The following is a 7588-nucleotide window of genomic DNA, read 5'->3' as shown; positions in this document are numbered from 1 at the left end:
GTTTTCCAGCTAACTGCTGAGAAATGTTGACATTTTGAAACATGTCCCTGATGGATTACTGCAATCAAGTTATGGGCATGGCACTATTTAGTAGTGTTTATTAGATGCTGCAATTTGGAATAGTTTAAATATTATCAATGAATGAAGCAAGCAGTTATTAGGTAACCTGGACACAGTAAATATTCAGTCTCTCCTGTTATTCATTCCCCCACCCCAACTCTTTGTGATTTTGAAGCACTTTGTTAGGATGAGAGTATTCTGCTGCTGTAGTGATGGGAAGAGCAGTGATCGGGAGATGGAGGAATTGGTAGGAAGGGAGAAGAAAGAGCTTGGGGTAACTCATGAGCAACTGGCAGCTCAAAGGCTGAAACTGCCAGACCCATTTTGGAAGGGAAATTTTGCAAAACTTAGGACACTACCCTTGGAAAGGTGAACTGGAGGATCCACTGATCTGCTGGCATCAAGGCAATCCAGTTCTGGCCTTGGGTGATAAAGGAGCCTGAAATCCCAAATACTCTGCATGGACAGCAAGATCCATGCACCCAGCACTGTGTAGAGCTGGCCCCCAACGCTGCACAGCCTGGCCAGCACAGTGCTACACCCACACCAATAAACCTTGCCCCATGCAGCTGTATTCTGCTCATCCCAGAGCCAGCTTCAGCTCCCCACCACACAGCATCAGCTTGCTCCAAAAGGCCAAGACTTCAATGCCAATTCTCACGTTTCTGGAGTCAAAGATGGGCTCCCCCATACTGCATTGGAGCATTATTTCCACATGCTGCTGGGTTTTGCCAAGCCATTCTGCTCATTTCTAGGAGGATCCCACAGGGTTAAGGAATTAGCCTGGGGCATGGGAAAGTTGAGCTTCATTCCTTGATCTGCCACAGAAACCCCAAGTGCCACTGGGCATATCACTCAGCGCCTGCACTCGGGTCTCCTAACTGTAAAATAGGGATAGGAACCCTGCAAGGGTGTTGGCAAGAAGATAAACGTATTACCATCTGGGAGGTGCAGTGATGCTGAGATAAGAAGGGCCATGGAAGAAACTTAGATAAACAGTTTCAAAACCCTCAGCTTTTTGGTGCCTTCTCTTCTGCACATGATGTAGTCATTGATTTCACATGGCCAGCTTCAGTCTTGTTTGTTCATAACTTCCAAAGCGTTAGAGGTTTCCAGCCCAAGTAACAGGTCTTCCCTCAAATTTCAAAATACTGTGATCTTTACAATAGCAGGGTTCACCCTACATTTTAAAGGAAGCAAGCAGAAACCTCCAGAACACTTTGAGGCCAGCAGACCTATGGCTTTGGGCTGTGAATACAAGAACATCTGTGTCTTTTCCCAATGCTATCTCAGCAACCTCAGAGTTTCCCCTTGGAGCACATCAAGTGAAGCCTCTTGCAGAAATGCTACATCTCTATTGACTGCAAGATTTGTTTTGCCCATCAGCACTTTTTAGGAGCAGGAGGAAGAATTATAGGAAAGTCATTCCCCAGCAACCCAAGAAAAAGAAATCCAATTCTGCAAATACTTTCTAGGATCAGTGGTTTAAGGTTTCATAGACTCTGAAGAACTACGAGATGACATGAAGTCACTGCAGGAAGATGTAAACAACCCATGAAAAAAACATTGCATTTCAAAAGATAGGGTACTTCTGAGGCTTCAGCATTCTAAACAGAATTATCTGATGCCAGCACTGTTTATTTGGTGTCTGAGGTCTCACATGCAGGGCAGCCACAGCTTATCAGAGAAGAGTTGTCACCCATTTAGAGAGAAGCTTTAAGCTAACAAATTCCTGAACTCTGGAGATACTGACCACATGTGAGAACGGGGATGGTCGGGTTCATTTTCTACTAGGGAAACAGCAGCTGGCACCACTACCTCTTCTCTCACGATTAGCCCCAACTAAACAACACAAGGAAGGAATAGATGAGTCAAGCTGGAGTCCTAACACCATTATTCCAATTATCCAATGTGAATATGTATAAATAAACAGATAAACACCAAATAGATGCCTTAACTTCAAAGCTTCACATTACCCAGCTGAATTATCCTACTTCCACCCTAATAGAAGATGCTTAAGAGAATAAGAAGCTTTCAGTCACGTTCAGCAAGACAGTTTTCATGCACGTTCATGCACATTGCACCTCAATCCAGCAAGAAAATGGTGTAAACTATTTTTTTTTTCAGCTTCTGAAATGACTTTGCTGATGGGCCAGGGTCATTCTGCAGGTTCATACAATATCAAATACCCTTTTGTCCTTTTGTAAACCCAAGAATTACAGCTAAATAAGCCCTAGTAGCTTGTTCCTTGACATTAACTATGGAATTGTGTTGACATATGAACAGCCGACTCATGTTGTGTTGCTCAGCGTTTACCCTGTGCCAGCCCGGAGCATGCTTGGATAATTCCATCTAAGTAGTTACAAAAACAGCAGAACTCAGGAGAAAAGGCTCCTGTGAAATCTGGCACCATTCCAGTTCGCTAGCTAAATGCTTCCATCTGATATTCAAAACAGGCAGGTGGAAAATTATCCAGAGACACACCATCATGTTCCGCCTGAACAAATGCAAGAGGGACAAAAATACCACGTTGGGCAGTAAGTCAATTTAAATCTAACAGCTTTCCCATTGATCCTCCAGTTTTTTTCTGGAAGATACGTTGATTTTTCTTCTGTGGAAGAGACCTGCATGTTTGAGGATTTAGGGGTTGTAATGCACATTATTTTTTAGTGTGTTGTAATGTACATTTTCCTCCTCACTTGGTAGGATTCAATGGGAATCCGGCTTCCTTCCCCATGTCAGCCCATCGCTTTATTCCACCAGGACTCCTATGCAAATAAAATCACCTAGTGGGTTTGTAAGGGCTGCTAACAACTGTGCTAGAACTAATTAGCGATGAAAGCCAAGGTGATGCTAAGCAGAGGATGCTCAGAATTGCATCTCACCTGCCGTCCAAAAATCTATTGCCCATTACAAACGCCAATCCCCAAGGTCAGCTCCTCTCGCAACAAGGTGTGCTTTGTTCTCACCTAGCAGGAGACACATCTGATGTAGCTCTTACATGGTGTGACCTTCACACTCAGTGCACCACCAGCCTCACAGGTTGCAGAGTCAGCAGTCATGTCAGTGCTCCTGACATCGCAATGTCCATTAGAAAGATGTATTAGGCTTTATTATAAACAAACAGGCTTTGGTACAAGGAGCCGTATTTCAATTACTTAAGCCCCAATGCCAAACTTGGTCTGTTTCAGAAGCGAGATAATACAGCGCTCACATAGTGTGTTATCCTTGCTTTTCAGTAGCTACAGATAAGTATCATTATGTCACTGTGAAAAAATGCACTCAATTATCCTACGTTGTTATTACTTAATCTGCGTTTCAAAAAAAGCTTTAGACTGAAAAGATGGTAGATAAAGACTAAGTATTGCAGATAAAGGCACTGCTTCATTGAATATATGCTGTAAAAGCATGAGCTGTGGTTGCACACATTTGAATGAACCAGGCTCTTCTCAGCGTGTTCCCATCTTGGCAGAACCGCAGCCGCAGCGGGCTGCTTGCACAAGACGGAGGTTGGAGTGCTAAAAGCAAAATGCAGAGGTAGACAGGGGGAGAAGGATGTTTCACGTAGGTGAGAGGCTTTGCAAAGGTTTCCATAATGCCTGGCAGCAAATCTCCTCCCTCCTAAGGTCTGTCTAGGCATCACACGTATGGCCAAGCTGCACAGGGCACAGCTGGAGGTGACAATCTGAGGCTTTCTCAGATGGGAAGAGGAGCTGCATGCAGCAGACCAGGGCCACCAGGTTCCCATTCTCTACTGAGAGGTAGCAGGACTCTTACTGTGGATACCCATGTCTGGATTACAGCCACAGCCCTGCACAAGTGTTGTGTACTTTAATGGCCCCAGAAAATGGGTCTGGCACTCCAAATCGACGACAAATTGATTGAATCCAGATGTTGTGAAAAATGGCTTTTCCAAGTTCAACGGCACATGAATGGTCTTAGCATGCCCCCGGATAATCTGACTTCTGTGCCTCAGTCTGCTGCAATAAACTAATTGGAAGGATAATATGTTGTCTCTGTGTTGTGAACTCCTTGGGGAAAAGGGCTTTTTAATTGCGTGCACAGCCCGTGACCTGGTAGGCTCTAAATCTCGCTGGATGATGTGCAAAGTTATAGTGGGACCTCAGCTGAACACCCCGAGCTCATGTTACTGTCTGGATTAGCAAAACTTCAGACTATTAAATTGTCTGTAGTCTTCAGGCATTGCTGGGAGTTTGGTTTCCTCACCAAAGTAAGCTTTTATTTGTCACAGTCAAGACTAGCAACACAACATAGGTACAAAAGCACAGAATTAAAAGCAGCTTTGAGCTGGTTTTTGGCCAAACCAGCAGAATATTGGTTTTGTAGGAGAGCAGAGATGGCCAGAGCCTGCACAGTCAGGCTTCATCACTTTGCAGAGCCCACCAAAACAGATATATTTACACTGCCTCCACCTAATTAATACACCCTGCCAGACCCAACCTTGCAGTCTTCAGCCTGCACATGCAAAGCAAGACCCCAATTTGGTCAGCTTGTACGACTCAAGGCAGATAAAAATGACCTCAAAAGCCAAGCTTGATTCATGGACTGCCTTTAGAACATCCCTGGGAGGATGACTGATTGGTCATGTTTACCTTTGGCACTGCAAAGCACTTAACATCAGTTTGGGAGAATCGCAGCTTTGTAGTTGTTATTCTAATGGGCTTCAAGACAGGAGTATTTGTTTAGGAGCACGATAAGAGTTTTCAGACCACTGGCTTCCTGGGCAAGTCTCTGAAAATCTAGCACAACACACTCAAAGTCATGGTGTTAAATTTGTTCTGCAGAGCATTACCTCTCCATCAAATTAAAAAATAAAAAATTAAAAAAAAAAAAAAAGAATCCTACAGTGTTTAGCCCACAGCTGTCCCAAAACTGCCAAACTGGAGGAAGAAGCCTGCAGCTAAGGTACGGAAGAGAAAAGGTTGAGAGCAGACTCTTCTGGTGACTAATGCGGCTGAGATAAACATCTCGATGCTCGCTAAAACATACAGTATCACACGCAGATTAAAGGCTCGTTCGGAGATTTTGCAAGCAGCCAGTGACTCCTACCCAGCCATCTGCCCAGAAAGGGCCTCTGAGTTGTCAACCAATCCATTTCCCCAGTGCCACAGGCTGGGCGATACCGATCTCTGCTGTGTTTTGTTAGCAGAGCTTTGAAGTAGGAGTCTCTGCCGCGGCAGCAGCCCCCTTTAGGGAACAAAGCCACGGTCTAGCCAGGCTCTTCACCAGTTGGCCAGGTATTAGGTTCTTTTTCCCAGCTTCGGGGCAGCCCTGTCACTAACCTTTCCCTCTGACCTTTTGCAGGGAGCCTTCTGCTCGTGGCCATCTGCGTCCTTTTCTTGTAAAGCCTTCACCTGAGCGTTTGCAGCAAGCAACTGCACACACACACTGGTTTGCATCAGTCACAAAGGCTGTAAGCCTCCAATTAACCACCTCATGCCTTTTAATGATACAACGCTCAACAAGGAAGAGAATTAGAGGGAACATCCTCAGAAGTGGTTTGCAGCAGGACAGAGCTGTCTTTATTACTGTTTATATTAGGGAAGCACGTAGGAAACTCAGCTAGAGGCTGTGAAAACAAATAGAGAACTTGGGGAATTAATTTAATATGGAGAATTTATAGTCTATAGGACAAGACAGAGTAGGTGGATGAGGTGTAGGGTAATGAGGAGAACACAATGATTTTCTAAGGATCAGAATAGCCTGCCAACATCCTCCGCTCACCTCTGCCAAGTTCCTGTGTTCTCCTTCCTCAACACCACTTCAGGAGTGTGAATGCTGGCGGAGGCCTCAGGAGCAAAGGCAAGCACTTCTCTGACACCCAGAAGACCCATGCAGCACAGTGCAGGGGAACGCATTGTCTTCATCTTCAAAAGATAGCTGGAGATACTGCACCTGCTCAGAAGGTTTCAGGCAAAACAGCATTTCAGAGGAATTCACCAATTCAGCAAAATCTCAACAAGGTGAGTCAATTTTGCCCAGGTTCCCATGAAACTCGCACAGGGCTCCAAACATCAGAAACCTGCTGAGTTTCCTGCCTGGTCACCCATCTGGTTCCTCCACCGTTCAGGTTTCCAGGGCCCTAGGGCAGCCTGCTGCAACGCAGGCTGCTTCGCAAGAGGGGACTTCAGTGCTCCCACACCTCTCCATTTGGGTGTCCCAGGTGTTAGACTACCTCAGGGGCAAACACAAGAGCATCCACAAGTGGAAAGTCCATGAAACCAACCTGAGAGGCTCGGTGCTCCAAGAGATCAGCCCACAGTGAGGCAACCCACAGTGAAAGGTGATGCACGGTTTCCTTCTGTGGAATTCCTACCTGGTTGTGTTTTGCTCCAGTTTGAAAGGAATCAAGCCCACTCAATCCAAAAGCACCATTTTAAGCCCATTTCCAAAAGCCTCGTCAGGGCAGCCGTAGCCTTTTCCCCCTCAACAACAGCCCTTGCGACTCAGGGAAGGTGTCAGAGGCAGGGACGAAACATAGCAGGGATGTACAAATCAGTCAAATCTGAATTGCCTGATCTGGAGGGCAGATGATACAAACCACCTTACAGTCCCACAAGCTTTCCAAGGCAGCAGAACAAGGTGAAATCTGAATTTTTCTCTATCATGTTCCAGTGGAAATACTTTGTCCAAGGAGGAGTGCATATCTGATATTAGGAGTGACCATGAGGTCCTGGGCATGACCCCAGGGCTCAGACCAGCTCATCAGACTCACAGACAGAGGAAATGGGGGGAAAATAAAAGATTCACTGAGAAAAATCACTGGGTAAATACTTTTTTTTCTATGATTTGCAAGAAAACATGGGGAAAGAGGGCAGATTTTTGAAAGACTGAGATGAGATGGTACCAAGACAAAAAGGATTGAAGGTTATTTAAGATGTCTGAAAGGTTTCTTGTTCTGCTTCATGTGGTGCTGGGCATTTCTCCCTGGTCATGAACCAAGAGATAGCAGCAGCTGCCCTGCACAGGCTCCTTTGCTTACCCTGTTCAACCACCATCAGGCTCCACCAGGAGCTCAATTTTATCAATGCCATGAGAAAAACATCTCCGGACATCTGTGTTGTTCCTAAAGACATCCTGCGATGTGTCAAGCAAGCGCCAGGGCTCCTCCTGGGGCTGCAGCTGGGCGTGCTGTGAAAGCTGAGAGCTCCTGAGCACGCCGTGGGGACGTCCTCCTGGGAAACATCTGCGGGAGACACTGACACCAGCTGTGGGGTTATGTGGGGCTTGAGCAACAAACCATCTGTCAAGACCTGCTTATTAGGGTGTTTACTCACAAAATTGGCCTTTTCATCGCTGCACCATAAGCGGTTTCTGAATGCAGCCCTGACCACCAAGAAAACGGTCCTGCAGAGCCAGTCAACAATGAGAGGGGAGCCAGCGGCCAGAAGAGTTGTTTCTAGCACAAGGACCAGCTACGTTTTGCCCAGCTTCACAGCTCATACTTGTCCATTTTGCTACCCCCACTAACTGCAGGTCGGTAAATTATTTGGGGTTTTAGAGTAAC

The sequence above is a fragment of the Anas platyrhynchos genome, chromosome 5 (genome assembly GCF_047663525.1).
Source record: "Anas platyrhynchos isolate ZD024472 breed Pekin duck chromosome 5, IASCAAS_PekinDuck_T2T, whole genome shotgun sequence".
Taxonomy (NCBI): domain Eukaryota; kingdom Metazoa; phylum Chordata; class Aves; order Anseriformes; family Anatidae; genus Anas; species Anas platyrhynchos.
Note: the sequence above shows the minus strand (reverse complement) of the source record.